Here is a 26,773-nt window from a genome sequence, read left to right on the forward strand (position 1 = left end):
TTGTATCATATGACTACAAAGAAAAGGTCATTTTCCTTAAAGAAAACAGAAAAAAAACAATTTGAAAAGATAAACAGCAATAGAGAAATAATCAAAGACTGGGAAGAGATCACTGATTTAAAAATTCAAATGGACCATAAACATATGAAAAATATTCTCTCTCAAATTCAAAAGTGAAAATTAAGATTACAAGATACCCCTTCCATCTATCAGATTGGCAAGATTAAATACATTCTCAATCTTGGAATTGAGGAAACTTTCTAAGAAATTGCATTTTCATTGCTAGAAAAACCACTCTCTCTAGAAGGCAGCTCAACAAAGTGTACTGAAATTCTGAAATTGCGAGTCAAATCCATGAAAAATTTTCTAAAACTTTAATTTCTTTGTTAAAATAAATAGCACCATGAGTAAACTTTTATCCATTTGTAAAACAACATTATTTAGAACAGTATAAAAAGGAAAACAGAAAAAAATGTCCATCAATTCAGGATTGGTTGTATCAGTTCTAACACAACCATGTATGGAAACCATGATGCCATTAGAAATCCCATCTTTAAGTATGTGCTAAGTGAAATAAATCAAGTATGAAAATAATATCAGTTCAGTTCAGTTGCTCAGTTGTGTCCGACTCTTTGCGACCCCATAGACTGCAGCACGCCAGGCTTCCCTGTCTATCACCAACTCCTGGAGCCTACTCAAACTCATGTCCATAGAGTTGTTGATGCCATTTCATCCACGGTTGTCCCCTTCTCCTCCCACCTTCAATCTTTTCCAGCATCAGGGTCTTTTCAAATCAGTCACTTATTCACATCAGGTGGCCAAAGGATTGGTGTTTCAGCTTCAACATCAGTCCTTCCAATGAATATTCAGGACTGATCTCCTTTAGGATGGACTGGTTGGATCTCCTTATAGTCCAAGGGACTCTCAAGAGTCTTCTCCAACACCACAGTTCGAAAGCATCAATTCTTTGGTGCTCAGCTTTCTTTATAGTCCAACTCTCACATTCATGCATGACAACTGGAAAAACCATAGCTTTGACTAGACAGACTTTTGTTGGCAAAGTAATGTCTCTGCTTTTTACTATGCTGTCTAGGTTGGTCATAGCTTTTCTTCCAAGGAGCAAGCATCTTTTAATTTCATGGCTGCAGTCACCATCTGCAGTGATTTTGGAGCCCATTTGTGTAACATACTCTGCATGTAAGTTAAATAAGCAAGGTGACAGTATACAGCCTTGACGTACTCCTTTCCCTATTTGGAACCAGTCTGTTGTTCCGTGTCAGGTTCTAACTGTTGCTTCTTGACCTGCATACAGATTTCTCAGGAGGCAGGTCAGGTGGTCTGGTATTCCCATCTCTTAAAGAATTTTCCACAGTTTGTTGTGATCCACACAGTCAAAGGCTTTGGCATAGTCAATAAAGAAGAAGTAGATGTTTTTCTGGAACTCTCTTGCTTTTTCGATGAAAATAATATGCATAGTTTAATTATAATTATTTTTGATCATTTGTAGAGAATTGTACCTATGCCTAAGAAAAAATACCAGGAGATGACAAAATAAAAAGCATTTCTGGGTGGTCATATTTGGAGAGAATTTATTTTCTCTTTTTTGCTTTTCTATGTTTTCCAAACTATTTATAATAAATAAAACTAATGCCTTTTTATACTGTATTTTTGTTTGTTTTTATTTTTTTATTGAAGTATAGTTGGTTAACAAAGCTGTTAGTTTGAGTATACAGCAAAGTGATTCAATGATACATATATGTATATGTTATTTCCTATTTTTTTTCTCTTGTAGGTTATTACAAAATATTGAGTATAGTTCCCTACCCTAAACAGTAGGACCTTGTTGTTTATCTATTTTACATATAGTAGTGTGTGTCTGTTAATCCCAAACTCCTAAATTATCCCTCCCAAACCTAGCTTTTTTAAGGTCAATATTTCATTGAAAACATCCTATCATTCAACATCAATATCCATCTGTTTACTCTTTTTCCCTAAGTTACCTTATTTTAATCAAACAGCAGTAACTATGAGGAGGGAAAAAAACGTCTTTTTTTGATTTTGCAATTAATATTCCACGAGTATTGCTTTTTGTCCAATCGATGATTGAAACAGACTCAGCACCATGTGAATTACTAGAACCAACAATGATGATAGCAAAGGGTCACAATATATTTACTGGGTTCCAGGAACCATTCTAGGGGGATGTGTGTGTATGTGTAATTCTTACACAACAGTTCTATGAACTAGATCTCAATATCGTCCGCTTTCTGTGGACAAAGAAACTGAGAAGTTAGGTAACTGGCCCAAAGTCACACAGCTAATGTTTGTCCAAGCGCAGTCGGTCCGCCCCAGACACTACACCCCAAACCAATGTGTGATATCATCTCTATAACAAAGGGTGTTGGTGGCTCTTGTTTCCCACGTTCTCCACTGCAGTACGTCAACTGAGGCCTGTGTTAAGGAAAAGTTAGGGGGGCTAGCTGGGGTCCTGAACCACCATTTATAATATTATTTCTATGGAAAATTCCTTGTGCATTCCAAACAACTGACCTACAAATGAAATTTCTGAATCGTCTATTTGCAAGTTGGGGGAAATTACATAGTATATCTCACAAGGAAATTATTGCCAAGGGAAAGACACACGTTTCCATCCAAAAGAAAGGTCTGGAAATTATTTGGCCTTTGAATAAACTCAGGCCATCCATCTCTGGCCAGGAATTTACTCTGAGGATTCTTCCTCAAGTGCTTAGTGCGAATAAAGACTCTTCAGAAGGCTGACTGTGACTGGCAGACGTGGATCTGGGAGGCTTAGAGTTTTCACGTGGGCACACACGTGCTCCTGGGGAGAGAGTCCTCCTCGGCTGCCTGGCTTCTTGAAAAGACGAAACAGCACAAGCGCTGAAGCATTTTCTGGTCCTTTCAGTAGTCATGGACGTCGCACTGTCCTCCCACAAAGATAAGATATCTAGGATGGGGAAAAGGCCAAAAATCAGGAGAACTTTATTTTTTTAATGTTTTAATCTCTCTTTTTTTGCCATTATCAGACTTTGACTTTTTAAATTATTTATCTGAGTATAGTTGCTTTACCATATTGTGCTAGTTTCTGCTGTTCAGCAAATCGAATCAGCTCTTGTTGTTGTTCAGTAACTAAGTCGTGTCTGACTCTTTGCACCCATGAACTGCAGCACGGGCTTCCCTGTCCTTCACTATCTCCCAGAATTTGCCCAGATGTTAACCCCTATACCATCTTGATTGCCTTAAACTTATCAGTCTGCAGTATCCATCTATTTACAACGACAGTTCAGGAATAGGAACAGTAGAGAACTGGAACCATCTCTCATGGGCTTCAAAGAGTCAACTGTGTGGTCCTCTTCCCAACTCTGGCTTCAGTGACATCACATCAGTAGTGTGAAACCAGCCAAGGTGAGAGTACGCCATAGAAATCACATGCTACAATAAGGGATTTCCCCTCCCTTTTTCTTTCCTCTTTCTCTCTTTTCTGATAGAGACAGAGAGCACACAGAAGTTGTCACACACTCATCACACACTGTTGGGTGGGCATGACTTGATTTGGGTCCATGAGACCCAAGGAGATAGTTAATCAGGCTTTTAGGAAACCATTGATGACTCTATTCCTCTGGGTAAATTATAAAGAAATGAGATCTCAGACAACTGAAGCTACTTTGGCCACCATAAGAAGACCCATCAGAGGATGAAGTTGACATACATGAAAGAATCAAAGTGATCTGGACTCAGAGTTCTGATGGTGTGTTCTTCTGAACCAACCTTCCTGTGACCTATATTTTACTCTTGACTTAAATGAAACAGTAGAGTTTCTGTCTTAAACTAGTTTGAACTGGGATTTTTTTTATCATCATCGATGGAAAATCTTGAATTGATACCCAGAGTTATGATGTATGAACAAGGCCACCCACATGGCGCAATCCCAAGAGGATCACTTACGTTAACATCATTGTGAAGAGCCGTCCTTAGAGTTGTGCAGGACATCACCTCTGCAGCCACGTGTGGTATATGAGGCTGTTGTGCCTAAGAAACAAGTTTACCCATTCCCTATAACTCAGAAAGAGCCAAAACCCCTTGCTCAATCCCCCTTGGTTCCATTTATTTCCTTGCGCCATTTTGATTAATCTCTTCTTCTTCCCCTGCCACAAGTGAGACACCCACTGCCCTATTTTTATTTCTTTGCTTCATCCAACAGCCGACCTTTACTGCCTTCTATCCTCATTTCAAGTTTTCTGCGGCCTCCGGGAATTCCTAAAAAGAATGAATAGACTCTTTAATGCTGGCCAGCTCCATTGATTAATCAAAGTTTTCCCACCAGTCTTGCAAACATTTATCCTGTTATTTTGATTTCCATTTCCCCCATATTGGCCAGAAGGACCTATTCATCATCCTCCAAATATGTCCAACAAATCTATGTTTCAGCACCTCTGTGTGCGTTGTTCTTGCCCTGAATTCCAAGGTCCCTTTATCTTTCCCTATTGAAATCTTATGTTTCCAGCAACTCCCAATTCAAATCCCTTCCCTTATGAGTAAGTCCAATATTATTACAAGAAACAGACCTCTTTAGCCAAAAGAACTAGTCGGTTGGATTAAAAAAAATACACACACATACACAGTGCTCACTCACAGAACGTAGGGCCCTAAATTTAGCCATGTCCCACGTGACACCAGCATCAGAGGAGTCAGAAAAATTAGGGGGGGAAATTACCCTCTCCATCTCTGGGACCCCAGGTCTCCACTTCTCTGGTCTTCTCTTCTTTTATGCTTTGTTGTTCTCATTCCTTCACACCAGTTCTCTGTATTTAGTGGGTCCAATGGCATATCTGTCCCATCAGTTCCAGAATTCAGTGGAAACAGTACATTCTCCATATGTCCCCATTCCCCCAACTCCTTGGAGAGAGAAGACAGGAGTTCCAGCTGAACCACGGAGTAGACTCCCTTCAGTCTGATGCCCACCCCTTGACCAGTCACCTAGGTAGACAGGAAGAAAGAGCATGATTGTTAATACATGGAAACTTGGACTCTTCCTTCTAGAGATGTGGAAGAATCTGAGTCTTGAAGAAGAAGGCATCCAGACATGGAAGAAATGACTGGCATCCCACAAATCATCACTCATGGAGTGATCTGAACTCCCACCACCCCCACTTCTTATTACCTGTGTCTTTTGTTGTTGTTTAGTCACCTAGTCGTGTCTGACTCTTTGCGACCCCACGCACTGCAGCACAGCAGGCTTCCCTGTCCTTTACTACCTCCCAGAGTTTGCTCAGATTCATATCCATAGAGTCAGTGATGCCACCCAACCATCTTATCCTCTGCCATCCCCTTCTCCTTTTCCTTTCAATCTTTCCAAGCATCAGGGTCTTTTCCAGTGAGTCACTTCTTCACATCAGGAGGCCAAAATTTTGGAGCTTCAGCATCAGTCCTGCCAATGAACATTCAGAACAATCCTTTAGGATTGACTGATTTGATCTCCTTGCAGTCCAAGGGACTCTCAAGAGTCTTCTCCAACACCACAGTTCAAAAGCATCAATTCTTCAGCACTCAGCTTTCTTTATAGTCCAACTCTCACATCCGTGTATGACTACTAGAAAAATCATAGCTTTGACTGTATGAACATTTGTTGGCAAAGTGATCTGCTTTTTAATATACTACACAGCACTAACTTTATTCACATCTCACTTCTTCCACTAGGGTACGTGCCCTAGTTTATTTCATGTGCGTTTATGTGAGAACAACCATGGTAGTTGGGTTCTCCAGAGAGCAGAGTCTATAGTTTATGTTCAGGATGTTTATTCAAGAATGACCTTGGTATCCAGACCTGTGAAGGCAGAGGAAGGAAGCAGGACTGGGAAGAGGGCAATGATGAACTTCAGCAAAGGCTGGATGGCAGCTTGGTCTATTCTTTAGCCTGCTGTGGAGCTAGGAGATAACTTGAGCTTTGTCCCAGTTACTAGGGCTTTCCTGGTAGCTCAGATAGTAAAGAATCCACCTACAATGCAAGAGACCCTAATTCAATTCCTGGGTCAAGAAGATCTGCTGGAGAAGGGACAGGCTACCCGCTCTAGGATTCTTGGGTTGCCCTGGTGTCTCAGCTGGTAAATAATCCCTCTGCAATGTGGGAGACCTGGGTTTGATCCCTGGGCTGGGAAGTTCTCCTGGAGAAGAAATAGCTACCCGCTCCAGTAATCTGGCCTAGAGAATTCCATGGACTTGTATAGTCCATGAGGTCACAAAGAGTCTGACACAACTGACAGACTTTCACTAGTTACATTGAGAGAACCAGGTCTCTGGACCCTGAATTTATCTGCCACTCGCTCTGAGGCTCCGCAGGAAAGGGCATGTGTTTGTGAAGGGGAAGCTGGCTGCGGCTGAGGCACCCTGGAGGGGCCAGCAGCTGGGGGCTGTGTGCTGACGACATGCCCGGCAGCTGCAGCAGGTCCTTCATTAAAGTGGGAATCTGGGTGGCAGGACTCGATGGCCAGATGCAGTCACCACTGTGCATCACAGGAGATGTGAGTGTGCATGTCTGTTACCGGTTTCAAAGCAGAGAGGGAGCCAGGAGGGAGATGGGAGAAGAATTGTTCAATGGGAGAATAGACGGATGGATAGATACAAATGAGTCATTTTTCCACAGATTCTACGGGAAAAATAGAGGGCGGGGGGGGGGGGGGGGAATCCCCATGTGTGAAGTTAGCCATGTGGGCTAATTCCAGTGGCTTTACCCAGGTCACTAAGCGTCTCTATTGCTTCTCTGCTCTTCCACCTGATTAAAGCAAATACACTCCCTGAGGTCTGTCCCTAACGTTTGCATGACCCAGGGAAGGACACAAGTGGGGGTCCCCACCCCCACAGAAGTGAGTTGCACCTCAACCCACATAATCAAGTCCTGCCCACACTCCCTTCTCCAACTCTCCTACGAGCAGCAGCCCCTTGGACAGCCATGAATCTAGAGGCATGTCCATGGGGTGGGCCACCCGTGGGTGAGCAGACCCACAACAGAGACCCTCAGGCTCTAAGGGGGTCCTAGAATGCTAGATTCCTGGAATTCTGAGAAAAGCTTAATTTAAATGGTGGCTCGGGCTTCCCTGGTGGCTCAGATGGTAAAGCGTCTGCCTGCGATGTGGGAGACCCGGGTTTGATTCCTGGGTCGGGAAGATCTCCTGGAGAAGGAAATAGCAATCCACTCCAGCACTCTTGCCTGGAAAATCCCATGGATGGAGGAGCCTGATAGGCTACAGTCCATGGGACCCACAAAGAGTTGGACACGACTGAGTGACTTTACTTCACTTACTTTCATTTAATGAGAATCTATTCTGTAGCATAGAGAACTTTACTTAATGCTCTGTGGTGACCTAAATGGGAAGGAAATCCAATAAAGAAGGGATATATATACATACAAACACACACACACACACACACACACATATAGCTAATTCACTTTGTTGTACTGGAAAAAATAACACAACATAGTAAAGCAACTATACTCCAATAAAATTTTAAAAAAACCAACAGTTGCTCATGAAGGGGAATTTCTACCTAATAATCTGTGGATGCCCTGCAGGTCATTTTAGCCTTCTTGTGTGCAAACTGAAACTCCCCAGTCTGTTCTCAATAACTCCTCCCACACCACCACAGCCTCTCAGGGGTGACTCAGTTGCCTGAGCCCCGAGCCCAGGAGCACCCCAGCCTCTGCCCTGCCCCTTGCTTCATTTGCCACAGTCAACAAACAACATGACCTGCAGATTCTCCTCCTTACTGCCTGTGTAGCTGGGGCTACCTCTCCCTGCGGTCACCTCCTTTGTTCCAGCCTCAGCGATCTCCACCCTGAAAGATTCCAGCAGCCACGTCTGCACTGGCTCTGATTCTAGTCTCACCCACATCCAATCGTTTGCTGCTCTGTGGCCAAAGAGATCATTTTGACAAGAAAATTCAATCATGTTACTTTCCCACCTAAAAGGCTTTCCTGTTATTCCCCTCTGCCCTTGAGATGAAGTCCCAGCTCCCCAAGAGAACATGAAAGACCTTTCATTTCTGCCTCCTTCTTACTACTGTGGATTTTAAAAAATATGTCACACATATTTATGTATATAGGATATTCCATATATGAATATAGAATATATATGTATATGTACACATATACAATGTATGGGCTTCCCAGGTGGCCCAGTGGTAAAGAACTGGCCTGTCAGTTCAGGAGACACGGAAAGTGTGAGTTCAATCCCTGGGTCAGAAAGATCCCCTGGAGAAGGAAATGGCAATCCACTCCAGTATTCTTGCCTGGGAAATCCCATAGACAGAGAATCCTGGCAGGCTAACAGTCCATGGGGTCGGAAAAGAGATGGACACAACTTAGTGACGGAGCATACACATACACATACATGTAATGTATAGCCCACATATACACATACATACACATATGTATGTGCGTATACAGAATATTCCCACATCCAGTTAAGTACAAGGGAAATACTAAACAGATATAAGTGTGCAATGACCTACATGTAACAAACATTATCATTTTGTCCTATTTATTTCTGTAATTTTAGATACTGTTTTAAAGTTTTGACAGATATACTTGAAAACTTACCCTCCACCCCAGCCCCAAATCCCACCCTTTACCAAACCCAAACTTTGTCTCATAGAATTCACCTTTACTTCCCCCTCACCACCACCAGCAAAGTCCATTAGCCCAGCATCCTTTAGTGAATGCTCTGTCCTTTGCACACATTTGCAAACACTCTCTTCCGTCTCTCTGTCCTGTATCAGCTGTTGCTCAACGCTCAATTCTGTAATTCGCTTCCACTGGTTTGCCTCTCTCTCTCTCTGTCTCTCATACACACACACACACAGTTTTTAATTACTATACATTTAAAACAATTCAGAAAAAGATACTTGCCACTTACCAATCCCATGTGCCTGAGCCACATAGCTCTAACAGAAAAAAAAAATTCCAGCAAAAAGGAGGATGAGAAATAACAACACTTCAGGGATAGATGCTGAGCTCCTCAAACATAGTTCTGGTGAATCTTCAGCTACATGTCTCAGTAACATTTCAGATATTAAGACAGCATCATCTTTGGAAGTGATTCTGTGAAAATTATCTGTGTCTCCAAATCAGCTTTGCTTTCTATGGGTTAGGAGAGAAAAAAGTACATTAAACTTAAGGTCAGCCCTCATTAAGAGAGAATAAACAGAACTCCCTAATGGTTAGGTACAAGTGCTCCAAATATTCTTAACTTTCATAGCCAGGCCCTTTTTTAAAAAAACACTTTCTCAAATTTTCTAGGGAAGCTTTTTTGACATTCCCTCCTGTTAAAACTGCAAGGAGATCAATCAGTCAACCTAAAGGAAATCAACCCTGAATACTCATTGGAAGGATTGATGCTGAAGCTGAAGCTCCAATACTTGGGCCACCTGATGCACAGACTTATTAGAAAAGATCCTGACACTGGAAAAGATTGAGGGTAGGAGGAGAAGGAGGCAACAGAGGATCAGATGATTGGATGGCATCACTGACTCAATGGACATGAGTCTGAGCAAGCTCTGGGAGTTGGTGATGGAGAGGGAAGCCTGTTGTGCTGCAGTCCATGGAGTCACAAAGAGTCAGACACAAGGTAGCGACTGAACAACAACCTGTTGAGACAGTTTTCTTTTGGTTGTTCTTAGGCAGAAACTTCAAGAAACTGTCTTTATTAAGCTCCCGCTGTCAGTGGTTGGCTTCCCGGGACGTTATACCCCTGGCAGCTGCATCCCAAAAGCCATCAGTTACCCTCTGGTCTGCCCTGTGTCCTCATGTCCTGTAGAGTAAATACTCAAATTCTCCCCTGGGGGTGAGTTTTCTTTTATTTTTAATTTTTTTCAATCTCTTCATCCATCTGTATTCCTTTTGGCTATCAAGTCAAGGTGAGATTGACACATGCTGATAGTTGTTTCAGCTGCTGCTGGGCACCGGTTACCCTAGCAATGGAGAGAAAACAAACATAGGAATTCCAAAGAGCCATAGGGACACCCCCTCAGCTCTAGGCTTCTAAAAATTAGTGGAGTAACTGGATCGCAAGCCCTGCCCACATCTGTCTGGCTGAATTTGTGGCTGAATTTAAAAAACACAGAGGAAGAGCCGATTGCTACCACCAGTTCCAAGAAGGGAACCTCCCTGCTTTTTCTTTCTTTTTTAAAACACTTTATATTATATTGAGGTATAGCTGATGAACAATGTTGTGATAGTTTCAGGTGAACAGCGAAGGGACTCAGCCATACATATGCATGTATCTGTTCTTCCCCAAACTCCCTTCCCATCCAGGCTGCCACATAACACTGAGCAGAGTTCCCTGTGCTTTACAGTAGGTCCTTGTTGGTTATCCATTCTAAATGTAGCAGTGCACTTTGACTTATAGCTTGTGATCTTACGGGACAGAGGACCCCTATGCCCAAGTATTTTGTGTCCTGACCTGTGACAATAACCCTGATCCATCTCCCTTTATGCAGAGGTGTCTGAAACTTAGCAAGCTAAGGGGCTGCCAAGGTCTTGAGGGGCAGGAACCAACCATTGTCTTTGGCTATCGGCACAGTCTTTGCAGTAGCAAAATTATTATTCCCATTAATGCAGTGGGGGAGGGACTTTCATCTTTTAATGAGAAAATGGAGGATTGTTTTCATTTTTAATTGCAGGGGCTAATTAAGGCCTGGGGCTCTGTGGCCGGGGACCCTTGTGGGTATGCATTCCCATCACCTCTGCAGAGCCTCCCCCCAGCTGTGGGTAAGCCCCCTGCCCCAACTTCCTGCTGTAATTAGTAAGGGCTTCTATTCCGATTAAGTACTTTATTACAGAAGCTAATTATGAAGCCCAGAGCGGGCTAGCTGTGCCTTAGGAGAGATTTCCTTGTGCTTTGTGAGGGGAATTCTAATGGCAGCGAGGGTGTTGTTTCGACCTTTGAAGGACAAAGGTAGGAATTGGCACATCACACGGATGGTCAAATGTTCATCTATCCATGGAAAATGGACATATGTTAAAGCCACACCAGGAAAACCAAGCAAACAAAGCTCCTTTTCAACTGAGATTTCAGCTGGAGGTTAGAGAGGAAACAAACGCTATCGGCCACCAGCACCCACAGACTATTACAACAAAAGATCCACCTTGGACCCCCGAGCAAACCCGCAGGGTGAGGAATCCGTGTTTTGTCTAATGCACGAACCCAGGCTGAAATCGTGGAGTGAAAGGGTTGCAGTCGTAACTACATATTGTATCCTGTAATTGTCTGCGCATTCATGTTTTCTCCGTATCACCGTGGTATCTGGACAAAAGACAAATGGTGAAGAAGAAGGAAACCGGGAAAGGTTGGGAATTTGTAATAGTCTTTTGCTGTTTTTTACATCATTCATCTTAAAGCCCTTTGGATAAAGAGAGTTAAGAAAAAGCATGTTTTTTATTAGACATGTTTTTATAATTCTACATGGCTTCCTTACATTTCTAGGGAGATACAGATATCTATATTTGTTGTTGTTTAGTTGTTGTGTCCGACTCTTTTGTGACCCTGTGGACTATATCCCACCAGGCTCCTCTGTCCATGGGATTTCCCAGGCAAGAATACTGGAGTGGGTTGCCATTTCCTTCTCCAGGGGATCCCCCTGACCCAGGGACCGAACCCTCATCTCCTGCATGCAGGTGGATTCTTCACCACTGAGCCACCAGGGTCTGGAAGCACATTTTGTTCATTCAAGATCCCCACTTCCCATCGAAAACTAGAGTGGCCTTCAAAGTGGAGAAGACCCTGCAGAACTTCACTGACACTTTCTATTTTGCAGGGGAAAGGCAGACAGTGGGGCTTCAACACGCAGGGTGCAGGCCAGGGTCCCTATCCCACCCGTTTAATCCACCACAAATGTGTCCAGCAGCTTCAGCCAAGACAGACAGGAGATGTCCTTTTGTATAAGGTGAGTCTCCCAGCTGTGACTGCCTGGTCTTCCTCTCAGCATCCATTCAGCTACTGAATCCCTAACAAAAATGCAGACTCATGTCCATGTTCCATCTTCCCCTCACACAGAACTGTAAAATTTGACTAGGAACCCCCACTGAATTTTTACAGAATATTATGTGGTTTTTTTTTTAGTTGAACATTTCAGTTTATTTCACTGAATAAGGTACTTTGTATGTGTTAATGACTCTCTACTTTGCTCCAAGTTATTTATGTGGCTTACAAAAATACATATAAAATAAAAAAGAATCAATGGAGACAAAAAGGAGCATGTTAAAATTTTCAGTTCAGTTGCTCAGTCATGTCTGACTCTTGCAACCCCATGGACTTCAGCACACCAGGCTTCCCTGTCCATCACCAACTCCTGGAGCTTACTCAAACTCATGTCCATAGAGTCGGTGATGCCATCTCATCCTCTGCCATCCCCTTCTCCTCCTGCCTTCAATCTTTCCCAGCATCAGGGTCTTTACCAATGAGTCGGTTCTTCACATCAGGTGGCCAAAGTATTGGAGTTTCAGCTTCAGCATCAGTTCTTCCAATGGACATTCAGGACTGATCTCCTTTAGGATGGGCTGGTTGGATCTCCTTGCAGTCCAAGGGATTCTTAGGAGTCTTCTCCAACACCCCAGTTCAAAAGCATCAATTCTTCAGCACTCAGCTTTCTTTCTAGTCCAGCTCTCACATCCATACATGACTACTGGAAAAACCACAGCTTTGGCTAGACAGACCTTTGTTGGTAAAGTAATGTCTCTGGGAACTCCAAAATCACTGCAGATGATGATTGCAGCCATGAAATTAAAAGACGCTTACTCCTTGGAAGGAAAGTTATGACCAACCTAGATAGCATAGTCAAAAGCAGAGACATTACTTTGCCAACAAAGGTCCATCTAGTCAAGGTTATGGTTTGGCTGGATGGCATCACCGACTCGATGGACGTGAGATTGAGTGAAATCTGGGAGTTGGTGATGGACAGGAAGGCCTGGTGTGCTGCGATTCATGGCATCGAAAAGAGTCGGACACGACTGAGCTACTGAACTGAACTGCTTTTTAATATGCTGTCTAGGTTTTTTGTTTTTTTTTTTTTTCGGTCTTGTTGTGATCAAATAATTGCTTGATGAAAGGAAGAGAGAATGGCTTTGCTTAGACACTGCTTGTGCAACGGTCAGTAATGTAATTTTTCCGATGTTTAATTTGGCAATGTGTGCTTTGAAAGCCTGAAAAATGTTTATATTCTTCACCCCAGTAATAATGATTTTGTATCTTTAGAATGAAGAAATCATCAGAGCTGCACACCAAGATTTACATGGTTCTTAGTATAATTTATGATACAAAAAATGGGAAAGAATCTATATATTCCTTAAAAGTTTGGTTAAACACAATTGGATATGTATAGGCATTGAAAATATATTTGAATAATTTTTGTGAGTTTTTAAGGAACGGAAGAATGCCAAGTATATCTTAAGTGAAAGTTCAGCTTATATAGAGCATGACACAATTGTGTACAGATAAAGCAAAGATGAAACAAATTTATGAAGGGAAAGAAAGGCCAAATGCTGCAATTAACACTGTTTATCTCTGGGTTGTAATGTTACAGGGCATTATTATTATTATCCAAATGTTCTGCAATAAACATTTATTACTAGCGTAATCAGAAAAAAAATTCCTTTTCTAAAATTCTCATTCGAAATACTCCTTCCGCCTGGGAATGATTTGTGATTCCCTGGTAATATTAGCTTAGAAAAAATAAAATATCCACACCTCAATTCGTTTGCTATTCCCATCTCCAGCCAGATCGAGGGAAAGTGAAAGTCACTCAGTCGTGTCTGACTCTTTGCGACCGTGGCTACACAGTCCATGTAATTCTCTAGGCCAGAATACTGGAGGGGGTAGCCTTTCCCTTCTCCAGGGGATCTTCCAAACCCAGGGATCGAAGCCAGTTCTCCCGCTTTGCAGGCTTTGCAGGCAGATTCTTTACCAGCTAAGCCACCAGGGAAGCCAGATCAAACCTGACCTCAAATCAACAACAAATTTGTAGGAATAAAATATCACCAACATCTTCTCCCAGAGGGCCGGAGCTTTTAAAAGACTTTTTCAGACGTTAGTGATGTCTTTTGGCCCATGCATTCTTTTAAGAGGGCTTGAGGGGAGTGTCCAGGAGTAGCCATCATGCCACAAATGGACTGTTGGTAAGAACAGATGCACCAGGAACAACCGATGAGAACGAGGTTATAGATGGCAACATTTGCCTACAGCCTCCATGCCAATCCAGTCAGAAATTTCCAACACAGGTGAGTATAAGGAAAGAAACTTATCATCTTTGATGGATTTTTTTTTTTAACAGATACCCATTCCATAGTTTTGACAATGCAAGTCATCTCTGGATAGTGCCTTTCTAAGTGACAGTGACCGAAAGTGGCAGATGGCCCAAGGGGATCTCTGAGGGCATGGTGTCACAACAAAGTCTTCATTGATCTGCTAGGTGTGTGCAGTGACAGGCCCCCCAGCAACCCAATCAGGATGAGAAATAGAATCCATTAGTGGACTTGTTAAGCATCTTTGGCTCTCTGTGGATGACAGTCGAGTATCTGCCTTTCTCTGTAACAGTAAGTCACTCTCTTCAGGTAGTGACAGTGGGGAGACGTCACGCAATACGAGAAAAATCTCAACAGTGATTGCTTTATTTTGTAGATGACATTGAGAACACCAGAGGCGCTGGTTAGAAACACGCAGAGATTTATTTTTATGAGGTTTAAGCCTCAGGAATGATTTATAGGGCAACTCCTGAGACAAAGTAATAATTCACCATGGACCATGGAGCTGTGTCTCTGTTGTGAAGCCTCAAGAATACAAGATTCATCTTTTATTGTGTCTGTGATCATGAAAGTGAATGCTAAAAGTTAGCGATCGGTAGGAACTCTGTCACAGTGATGTATAGACTTGCCACTTTCAAAATTAATACTCCTTCAACCTGTGTGTCTAGAGGTTCCTGAACTCACCTATCTCGACTTCCTCATACCACGCATCATATGTATTAATAGTTGAAAACATCATTTTGTATTGGATGAAAAAGATGAATGCTGTCCTTCCAGTAATTAACTTAGTGCCACTGATCCTTGTGACAAACAGAGGGTGAATCAAGCAGCATCAGGGAAGGAAACTCACAGGTAATCAGTGGGCACAGAGTTAGCCAAGCTGAGATGATGTTTGACTATGACTGAGAGACCTCCGCTCAGACAAAGGGAAATGCATTTATCACTTGTCAGAGCTTTGGTCTCCACATGTGCTATCTTCGGACACATGTGTTTATGATAACCTTGTAGATCTGTGTCTCTTAAAGCAGCAGTCCCCAGCCTTTCTGGCACCAGGGACCAATATCATGGAAGACAATTTTTCCACCGACTGGGGACAGGAATGCTTTCAGGATGATTCAAGTGCTTTACATATATTGCGCACTTTATTATTATTATATCAGCTCCACCTCAGGTCATCAGGCTAAGTTAGATTGAAGGGATTGGGGTCCCCTGTCTTAAAGCAAGGTTGTGATTCCTGGTTTTAATTAATCCAGTGGTCCTTGGATCATTCAGGTATTCCAGGTGGAAAAAAAAATTATACCATTTTGGTTGCAGATTTCACAAATCAGTTTCACAAATACAACTATCCAATGATGATTTCCTCCAAATCTCTCCATGTTCCCAATCATCCATTATTTTGATAAAGGTTGCACAGAGACTTCATTGATTGGGCTTGGCCCATCCCACTCCACACCCACCCTCTCCATAAGCCTTATCCCTTCACTTATAGGTTATTACTGATTTTAAGTGTGCATTTCTAGCTCTGATGGTTGGATTGCGTTATAATCTCAAGCCACAGAAAAGGGGAAAAAAGTCAACCGTTGATCATGAAAACAGTGCTGCCTGCAAAGATCACTACTACTCTGCCTTTTGAGATTACTCGGGTCACATACAAGAATTCTTTCTCCTGCCAAGTCTAGATTTCACTGTTTGTTCTCAGATAAGTACCCTTGCTTTTTTTCCACCCTCAACACAGCAGCTAAATTTACAATTTGAGCTTCCAAATATGCCTACCCAGAGCTCAGAGTGTAATCTCTTAGTCCTGTTCATGGTCGATCTCTGCTTGCATTTCAAGGTTTTATCCTGAGTACTCTCCCAGTGCAAAAACTGTGTGCTTCCCACTGGGGAGGAGAAGGCATGTCTGTGGTGTGAAGGTAGTCTTGTGAATGCAGGGGGAGACATTTGAGAGAGAATGCTAAGTCACTTCAGTCATGTCCAGTTCTTTGCAACCCCATGGACTGTAGCCCACAAGGCTCCCAGGTCTATGGGATTCTCCAGGCAAAAATACTGGAGTGGGTTGCCCTTCCCTTCTCCAGGGGATCTTCCCAACCCAGGGATTGAATCTACGTCTTTTATGTCTCCTACATTGGCAGGTGGGTTCTTTACTACTAGCGCCAAGTATAGGATGTAAATCAAACTATTAACAGTCGTGAACATTGAGTGGGGCCAGGAGAGAGCGGAGTGAAGAGAGAAAAACACTCATCTTTTACTCTGTGTGTGTTTGTTCCAATTCATCCATAGGTCTTTCCAGAGCCCATTGCTCTGGGAGGGTGTGTCAACAGGAAATGTGTGGTCCCTGCTCTCAGGGAGCTTACCTTTGTAGAGGGAAAGCCTAATTAGTAAATATATAAACGTGGAAATGCAATAAATACACATTGGATCATGGCATCCAGTCCCATCGCTTCATAGGAAGTAAAAGGGGAAAAGGTGGAAGCAGTGACAGGTTTTATTTCTGGGGCTCTAAAATCACTGCAGACAGAGACGGCAGCCATGAAAATAGAAGATGCTTGCTCCTTGGAAGGAAAGCTATGACAAACCTAGACAGCGTATTAAAAAGCAGCGACATCACTTTCCCGACAAAGGTACATGTAGTCAAAGCCATGGTTTTTTCAGTAGTCATGTACAAACGTGAGAGTTGGACATAAAGAAGGCTGAGCCCAGAAGAATTGATGCTTTCGTACTGTGGTGCTGGAGAAGACTCTTAAGAGTCCCTTGAACTGAAAGATCTAATCAGTCAATCCTAAAGGAAATCAATCATAAATATTTATTGGAAGGACTGATCCTGAAGCTGAAGCTCCAATACTTTGGCCACCTGATGCGAAGAGCTGACTCACTGGAAAAGACCCTGATGCTGGGAAAGACTGGGGGCAAAAGGAGAAGGGGGCAGCAGAGGATGAGATAGTTAGATAGCATCACCAACTCAATGGACATGAATCTGAGCAAACTCCAGGAGATAGTGGAGGACATGGAAGCCTGGCATGCTGCGATCTGTGAGGTCACGAAAGTTGAACATGAGTTAGCAACTGAACAACAACAGCAGCATAGGGAAGAAAATGAACAGCCCAGGGAGATCTGCCTTGAATGCAAGGATGGGGCCTAAGGAGCTGACCACACACATCCCTTGGGAAGGTGCACAGTTGGAATTGTATTCAAGGTCCACATACTTCCTTTAAAGAAATGCTTTTTTTTCTTTCCCAATGTAATTTACATTTATTAGAGAAACTTTTGTGACATACAAAATAATCAGGGATGAAATACATTATGTTAATCTTAGTACTTTAAACTATTAGTAGTTACATACTTGAAGACTTTTTCATTTTAATCTTTCATTTTATATATTCTATTTTTCAGTTAGTTATGTTTTTAAATCTACTTTGCATAGTTATGTTTATAAATCTGATTTTTGACAGTATTGAAGTCTAAACATCCTAAATTTAATTTGCTTAAAAACACCTAAAAATACTGCATAAGATTAAAATCAAACAAGCAAAAACCTATCACTTTAATGCATAGGTGAGTTTTCAAGGAAATAAAAAATTCAGTTAAGTCAGGGAAAGAAGTCATATAACAAATGATGATAGTTCGTTAATTTGCAAGATTTCACTGGGCTTTGGGGGCATCTTTAATCAGATCGTGGCTGGCCCAGGAATTTGCTTTTGATGGTTTTAGCATGCGTGTGGGAAAGTTTGGGCTCACGCAGTTTTCAGAGTCTGTTCTCAGTTTGCATTAAGTTTGAAAACACAAAGGATACGATCAAGAATGAATTTTAAAGTTATACAAATAAAAGTGGACTAAAAAGAAAATCTTCCTCAGCTTTGACTAGGAAGAGGGTGCAAAACTATGAGAATTCATGGTCATGAAAAGACTATCATGTGGAATTCATGACAATTCATGCTATTCACATGGTACAGAGAAATATTAAACTTAAAATGGACTTAGGGTTAGTAATGTTTCCAAATATTTTACAAAAACAAATGTAAAATCTTTGTGGAATTTTACATTTGCAACCCAGGCTTTTAATGATTCTTGTAGAGAAGATAGAAAGCAGTAAAAGTACAATCACATAACACAATTACAAAATACTTACAGAAATGAGGCAGCCCCTCAGTGGGATTTTGGACTTGAAGTTTTGGTGTCTGCCCTCCTCTCCCTTGGCAGTGAACTTGACTGGGATGGATGGGAGGAGGGTACATGAAGGCTAGACAGAGGCTTCGCTGAAGCAGAAGCAGAGCCTTGTCAAAGGTGCAGGCCATGGAACATGAGACCCGGAGCCACCATTCATTTTCTGAAACCCAAGGACAGGCTTCAGCGGGTGATGGCAATGTGGCTTCCTCCAGCTCAAAGGACTGGCAGGTCCATCCGTCTGTGCTGTTGCTGTTTCTGATGCAGTAGGTGCTTAATAAATGCTACCTTAGAAAAACACAACTAGTCCTAGGACTTTCTCACCTATTCAGGGTTGTGAAGAGGCTCCATTGTGATGCAGACCCCATCTGGAAGGGAAATTCATCAATTTTTGCAAAGCATTCCTGAGCACTTGGAGTTCTATAATCTTCCAACTGCTTATAACCCTCCTCCCCATAAACGTGCTTGGAGCCACCAAATATCTGGGCCAATTTCCTATCCATCTATTCACTGAGTGAGACACAGCTGAATGGGGAAACCAAAAGCCAATCCCACTGAAGGAGACTGGAAGGGCACTGGAGCTAGAACGAGACACTAGTCCCCATGGGAAAGATTGGCATTCCAGGTAGATTCACCACCAGGCATGGAAGGCTGGAGCAAACTTATTCATCTCTGCTCCATGGTACCTCCCCCAGATGAAGGCAGAAGAGGACCTGGCCCAGGGCAGCCTCCCCCTCCACCTGCAAAGGAACACTAGGTGGTTAGAGGCAAGCAGAGCAAGCACATTTCCATCTCACACAAAGAAGAATCTAACCCAGTGGAGACCAGCAGAGCCAGCCAGCAGGTGCCACCACCCACATCAATGAATGCAAATGGAAAATAAAGGAAATGCCCCGTTCTCCCCACCGAAGTTGAGTGTAAAATTTCAAAGGGAAAGTCAACTCTTCTAAACAAGCTGAGGAGAGTTAGAAACTTTGCTCCACCATCCCTACTTGCTCTGCCGGGCTTTATGTCCCTGTGCGAAGTTCTCCCTGGTATGAATTTATGCAAGTCACTAAAACACTTGGAGCATCAGATTCTTAATAAATCTTGACCAAGAAAAAGACTCCTAAAATCCAGAAGTGTGAGACCTCAGGAAAGCCCCTTGACCACTATTTTCCACCCAAGGCTCTTATGCAAAGAGAGGAAACCTAGGATCAGACCATTCTTAAGGCCCTTTTAGGGCTTCCCTGGTGGCTCAGTGGTAAAGAATCTGCTTGCCGATGCATGAGCTGTAGGAGACACAGGTTCGATCCCTGGGTTGGGAAAATCACCTGGAGAAGGGAATGCTCACCCACTCTAGTATCCTTGTCTGGAGAATTCTGTGGACAAAAGAGCCCGGGGGGGTTACAGTCCATGGGGTTGCAAAGGGTCAGAAACAACTGAAACCACTTAGCATGCATGCATGCAAGGCTCTTTCTATCACTGCCTGGGAAAAATTATGGCAAGATCTAGAATTATCTTTGTCCCCTTTTTAACTGAGTGAACTTCTGAGCTCAAAGCAAAGAATGAAACCCAGCAGCTAGGAAGTCCTAGAGGAAGGGTGCAGAAAGCCATTCTTCCAATAGCATTATGTTTGGAAAAGAAATTCTGTAAAAATGATGCCTTAGATTTTCCCTATTTATTTTTTCTCAAAGACTTTCATATCCAACAGAACAAAAGAAATAAACTCACCACCATTTGTTAAGGTAGTTTCAAAGCAGATTATCTACGGGTGCCTCAACTTTAAGGACCAGATGTAACTACAAGTCTATCAGTGTAAACGCTAAGTCAGTGAGCATTGTGTATAAAACTCACGTGCCTATGACGCTGATCTGCTTCCAAACGTGGCTTGAATGTGTGCAGCAGACAGGGGAAGAGTTTCTTCATCACTGCTGGGAAAGGTTGCTGCTTTCTAATTCACAACGAGAAAATAACCCCTCTCCCTAAGGGCCCCTCAGGGAAGAGATGGGAGATAAACACAAAAACTTCCCTGGAGCCCGGTCATTACATCTGGAGAGTCAGAAAGGGCTGAAACGTGATTCTGTCCCCAAAAGGCTCATTGCAGATGTGCAGACAGGGAGAACAGAAAATTCCAGTGGGAGGGACAACAGGTGGACTAGAGGAGGTTGCATGAAGCCAGGTAAACGCAGCACAAGGTGTGTCTACCTGATACCAACCGCCAGGTTACAACCTTGGTGATGCAGCCCTGACATCAATTGTACCTCATTTCTGCCAAACACAGGTAATGAATGGCTGATTTGATGCCGCCAAAAAAGAGGTTGATGGCGGAAGCGGGTGCCCAAAAGAGTACAATTTAGCACATATTAAACATTTGCAGATGAATGAAATGGAGCAGTTGACAGCCTGTACTAGACCAGCATTACGCACAGTGCCCTTGGCAATGGCTTCCCCAGGGTGGCCTTAACATTCTTTGGTCTCATGTGAAACATTCCTTTTTAGTTCTGATTTTCTGTAATCCTTATACAAAATCCTGGCAATCCTATTGCACCCTTCCTTCCTCCTATGGGAGATAGATTTTATTATTCTTCTTTGTCTCCTTCTCAGCTGCTTCCAATAAGAAAATGGAAGCTTTTTTAAAGGTACAATTCAGAAGAGCTGGGGAAGTGAGCCTATTATGGGAATCACAAATTGTTTCAAATCGGAGGTGATTTGAGTGAAAGCACTAACTCCATCAGGAGGTTCAGTTCAGTTCAGTCACTCAGTCGTGTCCGACTCTTTGCGACCCCATGAATCGCAGCACGCCAGGCTATGAGGCTGCAATAAGCTCTATGTAAGTCACCACATAGAGTTTAAAGAGAAGAACGTAAAAAAAAGAGGCACTGAGGGAAGCTTTGGGATCCATTCCTACAAAATCTGGTGCAATGTAGCCAGGGATATTCCAGAAGATGTAGGAAGATGATTGATTTAAAATAAGATACAGTTTCAGGGTGCAGTTAAGGTAGGAGGAACTGTAGTGTGAGAAGATCAAACCTGAATACAATTTAAAGAAAAATGAAAATCCAAGACTATGAAAACTGGGTCTCAGATGAGATCTGCGTTAAGAGTAGATGTGCTGAGCAGCCATCTGTTAGGTGTGGTGAGAAGCTAACACTTTGTTGCTTTTTGCCCAGGTGATCAAGGGTCAGCATCCACTGGTGGAAGCTGAGGGTACACTCAGATGCAGAGATGACCTGAGAAACCACCCAAAGACACCCCCATGGTTCTTGGGATGCGGGATTTGGAGGGTCAAGCATGCCTTACAGTCACTTGCTGCCAAGTTCTCTTCTCTGTGACTGGGGGCCTTTAGTCTGAAGGCCTTGGAGTTTGTGGGTTCCTCAGCTCCCCTGACCTCACTGGCACAGAGGGTATCATCTTCCTATGAACTTGACACTAGTGTTACTAATACAATTTCTATTCATTCACTCACCAACTATATATTGAATGTCTTACTGGGCTTACAAGACATTGGGGATAAAACAAGGAACCGCTCCTGCTCTCTTGATTCTTATGATCGGTGGGGAAGATCCTGTTATTCACAGCCTTGTCGTGGTGAAGAGGCTTGCATAACTCAAGGAAGCTATGAGCCATACTGGGCAGGGCTACCCAAGATGGACGGGGGTCATAGTGAAGGGTTCTGACAAAACAGGGTCCACTGGAGGAGGGATGGCAAACCAGTCCAGTATTCTTGCCGTGAGAACCTCATGAACAGTATGAAAAGATGAGGAAGATAGGCATTCATTAATTCATAAAAATGTAAAGATGAAACTATGATCAATGTCTCCAAAGTAAAGAATTCGGTGAGGGAATTCAGTCTGAAAGAAGCACGTATCTCAGTGAAGGGGTATCAGGAATTCAGCTGAGCGGAAAAAGACGGGCAAGAGTAACCGGGTGAAGAGCAGAGTGAGGGATGTTCCAGGCAAGAAGGAACAGCATGTGCAAAGGCTCAGAGGAAGGTGGTTGCTGCTGTTTAGTCACTAAGTCGTGTCGGATTCTTCTGCAGCTCCACGGACTGCAGCCCACCGGGTTCAGAAGCATGTAACGAGGGACTAAAGGAAAAGGCAGTATAACCGCAAGAGAGAGAGGGAGGAATTCTGAAAATCTAGTGGAACCACGGCAGCTGAGAACTAATGTAGCAACCGTAGATTTGAAGAAAAGAGGGCAATTGGAGAGAAAACGGAAGGGATTTGAGGATAGTTTGGGCATCAGTTGAGAGAAAAGGAAAAATCAAAAATGACTCCTATGCTTTCAAGCTGAACCCGTTAAGTGGTAACACACATGGATTCAGGAAAGTCTCGTGACTGTGTGTCATGTTCGGGGAAGATGTGTGGTGCGGGGAGACTGTGTGTCATGTTGGGAGTTCAAGGGGCTCTTTTGGGAGGAGGAAAGTCAGGAATTTTGTTTGGGTTGCACTAAGTTCAACTGTTCTCTGTGACATCCTAAGGAATACATCAGGGAGTTGAAGTGGGTCTGGACTCAGAAGAAAGGCCTGGGCTTTAGAGGAATTTGAAATGACCACTATCAAAATGGTACTTAAACAGAGAAGACCGGAGAGACTCACCTAGGAGAAAGTTAATATCGAAGACTCAAGGAACCTCAACAGGTTCGAAATTTAGTAAAGGAGGAGGGCTTCCCTGGTGGCTCAGTGGTAAAGAATCCGCCTGCAATGCAGGAGACACAAGAGATGTAGGTTAGATCCCTGGGTCAGGAAGATCCCTTGGCGGAGGGCATGGCAACCCACTCCAGTGTTCTTGCCTGGAAAATGCCAGGGACAGAGGAGCCTGTTGGGCTACAGCTCACAGGGTCGCAAAAGAGTCGGACATGGCTTAGCAGCTAAACAACAAAGGAGGAGTGAGCCTAAGGGACTAAGGAAAAAAGAACCAGTTTGAAAGTGAAAGTCGCTCAGGCATATCCGACTCTGTAACCCCATGAATTCTCTAGGCCAGAATACTGGAATGGGTAGCCTTTCCCTTCTCCAGGGGATCTTCCCAATCCAGGAATCAAACCTGCATCTATCTCGTGTCATAAGGGTCTAAGAAAAAAAGATCCAGTTGAGAAAAGAAGAAAAAAAAGATCTTTGAATTATGAGCCAAGTATAAAAATGTTCCAAGAAGGATGTAGCCATCATTAATGCCAAGAGCATCTAACAACATTTTTTTATTTGATATGTTGGATAAAGACAAAGTGATATCCACTTGTTCAGGAAGCAAGAGGTCCCCAGAGCCCTTGGCAAGGTGTTTCAGATGCGTATTAGGAGCAAAAGCTCTAATGTGGGAAGTTGAAAGATAAATATGGTGGGGAAGAGGGTGATAGCATAGAGACCACCCCTTGGGAGATGCTTGGCTGTTAAGGTTAAGGAGGGTTTGGACTCCAGGAAAGTTTGGGGTTTGTTCATTTTTAATGAGTTATACTTATTTGTTTTTATCAGTGGTGCATTGGTAAATGTTTAACCACTGGCTCTCTCGAGTCAAACTTTGGTCTATAGTGCAGCATTGGCCAATTTCTGCAGCGTAAAGGCTCTCATGGGGATTGATTTCCAGCTACCTATGTGATATTACTGTATGTAAAGATGGAAAGAAATGCTTGGAACTGGCCTTTACTAACCTGTGACTCTGGCTCTAGTACAGCTCTGCTTTTCTTGTGTTTGCATTTTGAAAACATCTAGTTCAGAGTGAAAGATGCACAATGCAGGATATGGAGACCAAAGAAACAAAATCTTTACAAAGGAGAGAGGGAGAGGCTTGAGAACAAGAAGGAAGCTGGCCTTTACCAAGAGGAGGAATAGTCCTCTGTTGTAACAGGAGATAAGAAGAAAACAGGTGTAAAGGAAGATGCTGGGGGAATTCTCCTCTGTCTTTTCTCTAGGTGCTGGGCACCAGGAACCTTCAAGCGCTTTACGTAGATTATCTGATTTAGTCCTCACAGTCACCAGAAGAGAGACACTTTATTAGGAGACTTTTTCACAGGCTGAGGCTTGCAAATGAAAGGTAACTTGGTTAAAGTCACCCGATTAGTAAGATTAGAATCCAGGTGATCCTAACCACAGAACCCATGCTCCTGCCCACAAAATCCAAGTTCATAGGCTGGAGCTTCTGCAACTATTTTGTCACTAAGAGGAAAGAGCCTGCCTGAGGAAAAAACATCAACCAAACCAAATCCCACAAACAAGAAAGGGGAGAAATCAAGTTCTGATCATTTGAACCTATAGGTTAAACCATGCATCAAGCTAAAACTACCTCTGGGCTAAGAGAAGCATGCCAGTAAAATTCTCTCTCTCTCTTAGCTTCTACAGATTTGATCTCCTTATTACTGGCAACAGAACAAAACAAACAGTTGTTGCTGTTGTTCAGTCCCTCAGTCCTTTCTGACTCTTTGCAACCCCATGGACTGCAGCATGCCAGGCTTCCCTGTCCTTCCCCATCTCCCAGACTTTGCTCAAATTCATGTCCATAGAGTCGGTGATGTCATCCATCCATCTCATCTTCTGTCCCCTTCTCCTCCTGCCTACAATCTTTCCCAGCATCAGGGGATAGAGTAAACAAAGTTTTGAAAAATGCAAATATTTCAGACTAAAACTTTAGAAATTCTATGCCAGAGTACATTGCAGAGTCATGAATCAATATTGTGTGGATCAATACCCAAGTACAGCTAATCCATGTATGTGGATTACAGCTGTTACACGTACAGCTCATGAACGTGAGCTTGGTGCTTTCTTTTTAACTTTATCTAAGTTATGCTAGAGTCAAAGGACCATTTTTAAAAAGAACAATGTATTATAAATAATGATCAACCAGCACAATCAACCAGGTTGTTTCGGTTATCAGTGAAACTTCATTTCTAGGATCCTAAACCTGCTCCTTTGTTTTGGTAAAAAAAAAAACATCCTGCAACTGAGATGTGGGGCTGCGGGCTTATAAAATAAAGGAAAGATCACCACTCCCCAAGAGAATGTGATGCTTCTAAAGAGAGACGACCTCCTGGAAAGAACACTGCCATGGTAACGCCCTCACAGAAACAGGAGACAGGGGACATCATGGTTGTTACAAAAGTGTTCTCATCTCCATATTAAATGGAGTCCCTGACTGGAGTATCAAGGATTAACAGGAAGTGAAAATAAAACTGTAACAAATGAGTCATTGAGACACAAACCTCTTCCTTGTAAGCCAAGATCTAATTTTGCTAGTGGTCCTGCTCTTGTTCTGAACGGTTAGCTAGCTGATATCATAGTCTTCCTCCCCATCCTCCCACCATCCAAACCCTCCAGGCTTAACTCCAGTGGAAGTGAATACTTCAGCAGAGACCAGGACCTGCCGCTGGCAAAGAAACTGATCCTTGATCCCTTGGTCCTGGGTCTTATTAGCCCCAGAGCCTGACTGGGAATTGATGAGGGGTGGGGGGCAGGCGCAGATTTATGCCTGCAGGAACGATAGTAATTATGCTAATTGAAGAGACTTCTTTGTTGTGAGATTTCCAGAGCAGGAAGCAGCTTGTGTCAGACATTTACAGTAGAAGTCCTAAAAATAGCACCCTCAGGTGTGCCCCAGGGTGATGACAGAGAAAGCAGGGAGGTTAATCTGAAAACAAAGCAAATGAGCTGGAACTGAAGGGGAACAAGCACCAACAGAAGGTCTAAAACTGTGAACCTTGTGAATAAGAGCGTGGAGGGGGGAGCTGGGGGGCGGGGGCAAGCAAGAAGGCAAAAAACTGCAAAGAAGCATCCTTTCTGAAAACTCCTGCCTTAAAAAAAAAAAAGTCAAGCCCCAAACTAATTCTAAACAGCAAAGAAAATAAAGGAGGCTGCACAGCTGCTGATCGGAAATGAGGTCGATCTGTCGAGGTGGACCACGGCGATGTGGCAGGTGGGGTGCGCATGCGTTCTGCATCTCCAGGCAGACGATGGACCTGCAAGAGCAAAGATTTCAGCGGATGCTGCCCGTGGGAGGAGCTGGGGCAGCAGAAGGGCCGCCTCTCCGCGGTACCTCAGAGACCCCACGTGGGCACCTAAGAAGGTGCCTTTAAACCTGGGAACAACAGGGCACCCTGGAGTGTTTCCCCACATTTAGACCCAGGGAGTCGGACACGACTGAGCGACTGGACTGAACTGAACTGAGACCAAGGGAAGAAAACCACTTTTTCCTCTAAAAGTGTATCCTTTAGCTGCAAAATATCAACGCAAAACCAGAGGAAAGGAACTGCTGGTTTACCCAGATAAACCTTTAGTCAAAAGGACATCTCTTCCTGATTCTGAAAATGAAGAATCACTTTTTTTTTTTAAATTTCCAAACA

At 43.2% G+C, this 26,773-nt stretch overlaps 1 long non-coding RNA gene across 1 annotated transcript; it reads right to left on the reverse strand.

Annotated features, from left to right (window-relative positions):
* Window positions 1–1,652: 1,652 nt before the first annotated feature.
* On the reverse strand, window positions 1,653–18,679 carry LOC138414988 (uncharacterized). The gene is made up of 7 exons (XR_011247038.1): window positions 18,435–18,679; window positions 11,217–11,315; window positions 9,794–9,981; window positions 8,928–9,151; window positions 4,733–4,995; window positions 3,964–4,275; window positions 1,653–2,965 (listed from the first exon to the last, which is right to left on the reverse strand). It is a non-coding gene; the product is annotated as an uncharacterized lncRNA (long non-coding RNA).
* Window positions 18,680–26,773: the final 8,094 nt, after the last annotated feature.

This window comes from Ovis canadensis, chromosome 11 (genome assembly GCF_042477335.2).
Source record: "Ovis canadensis isolate MfBH-ARS-UI-01 breed Bighorn chromosome 11, ARS-UI_OviCan_v2, whole genome shotgun sequence".
In the NCBI taxonomy this organism is placed as follows: domain Eukaryota; kingdom Metazoa; phylum Chordata; class Mammalia; order Artiodactyla; family Bovidae; genus Ovis; species Ovis canadensis.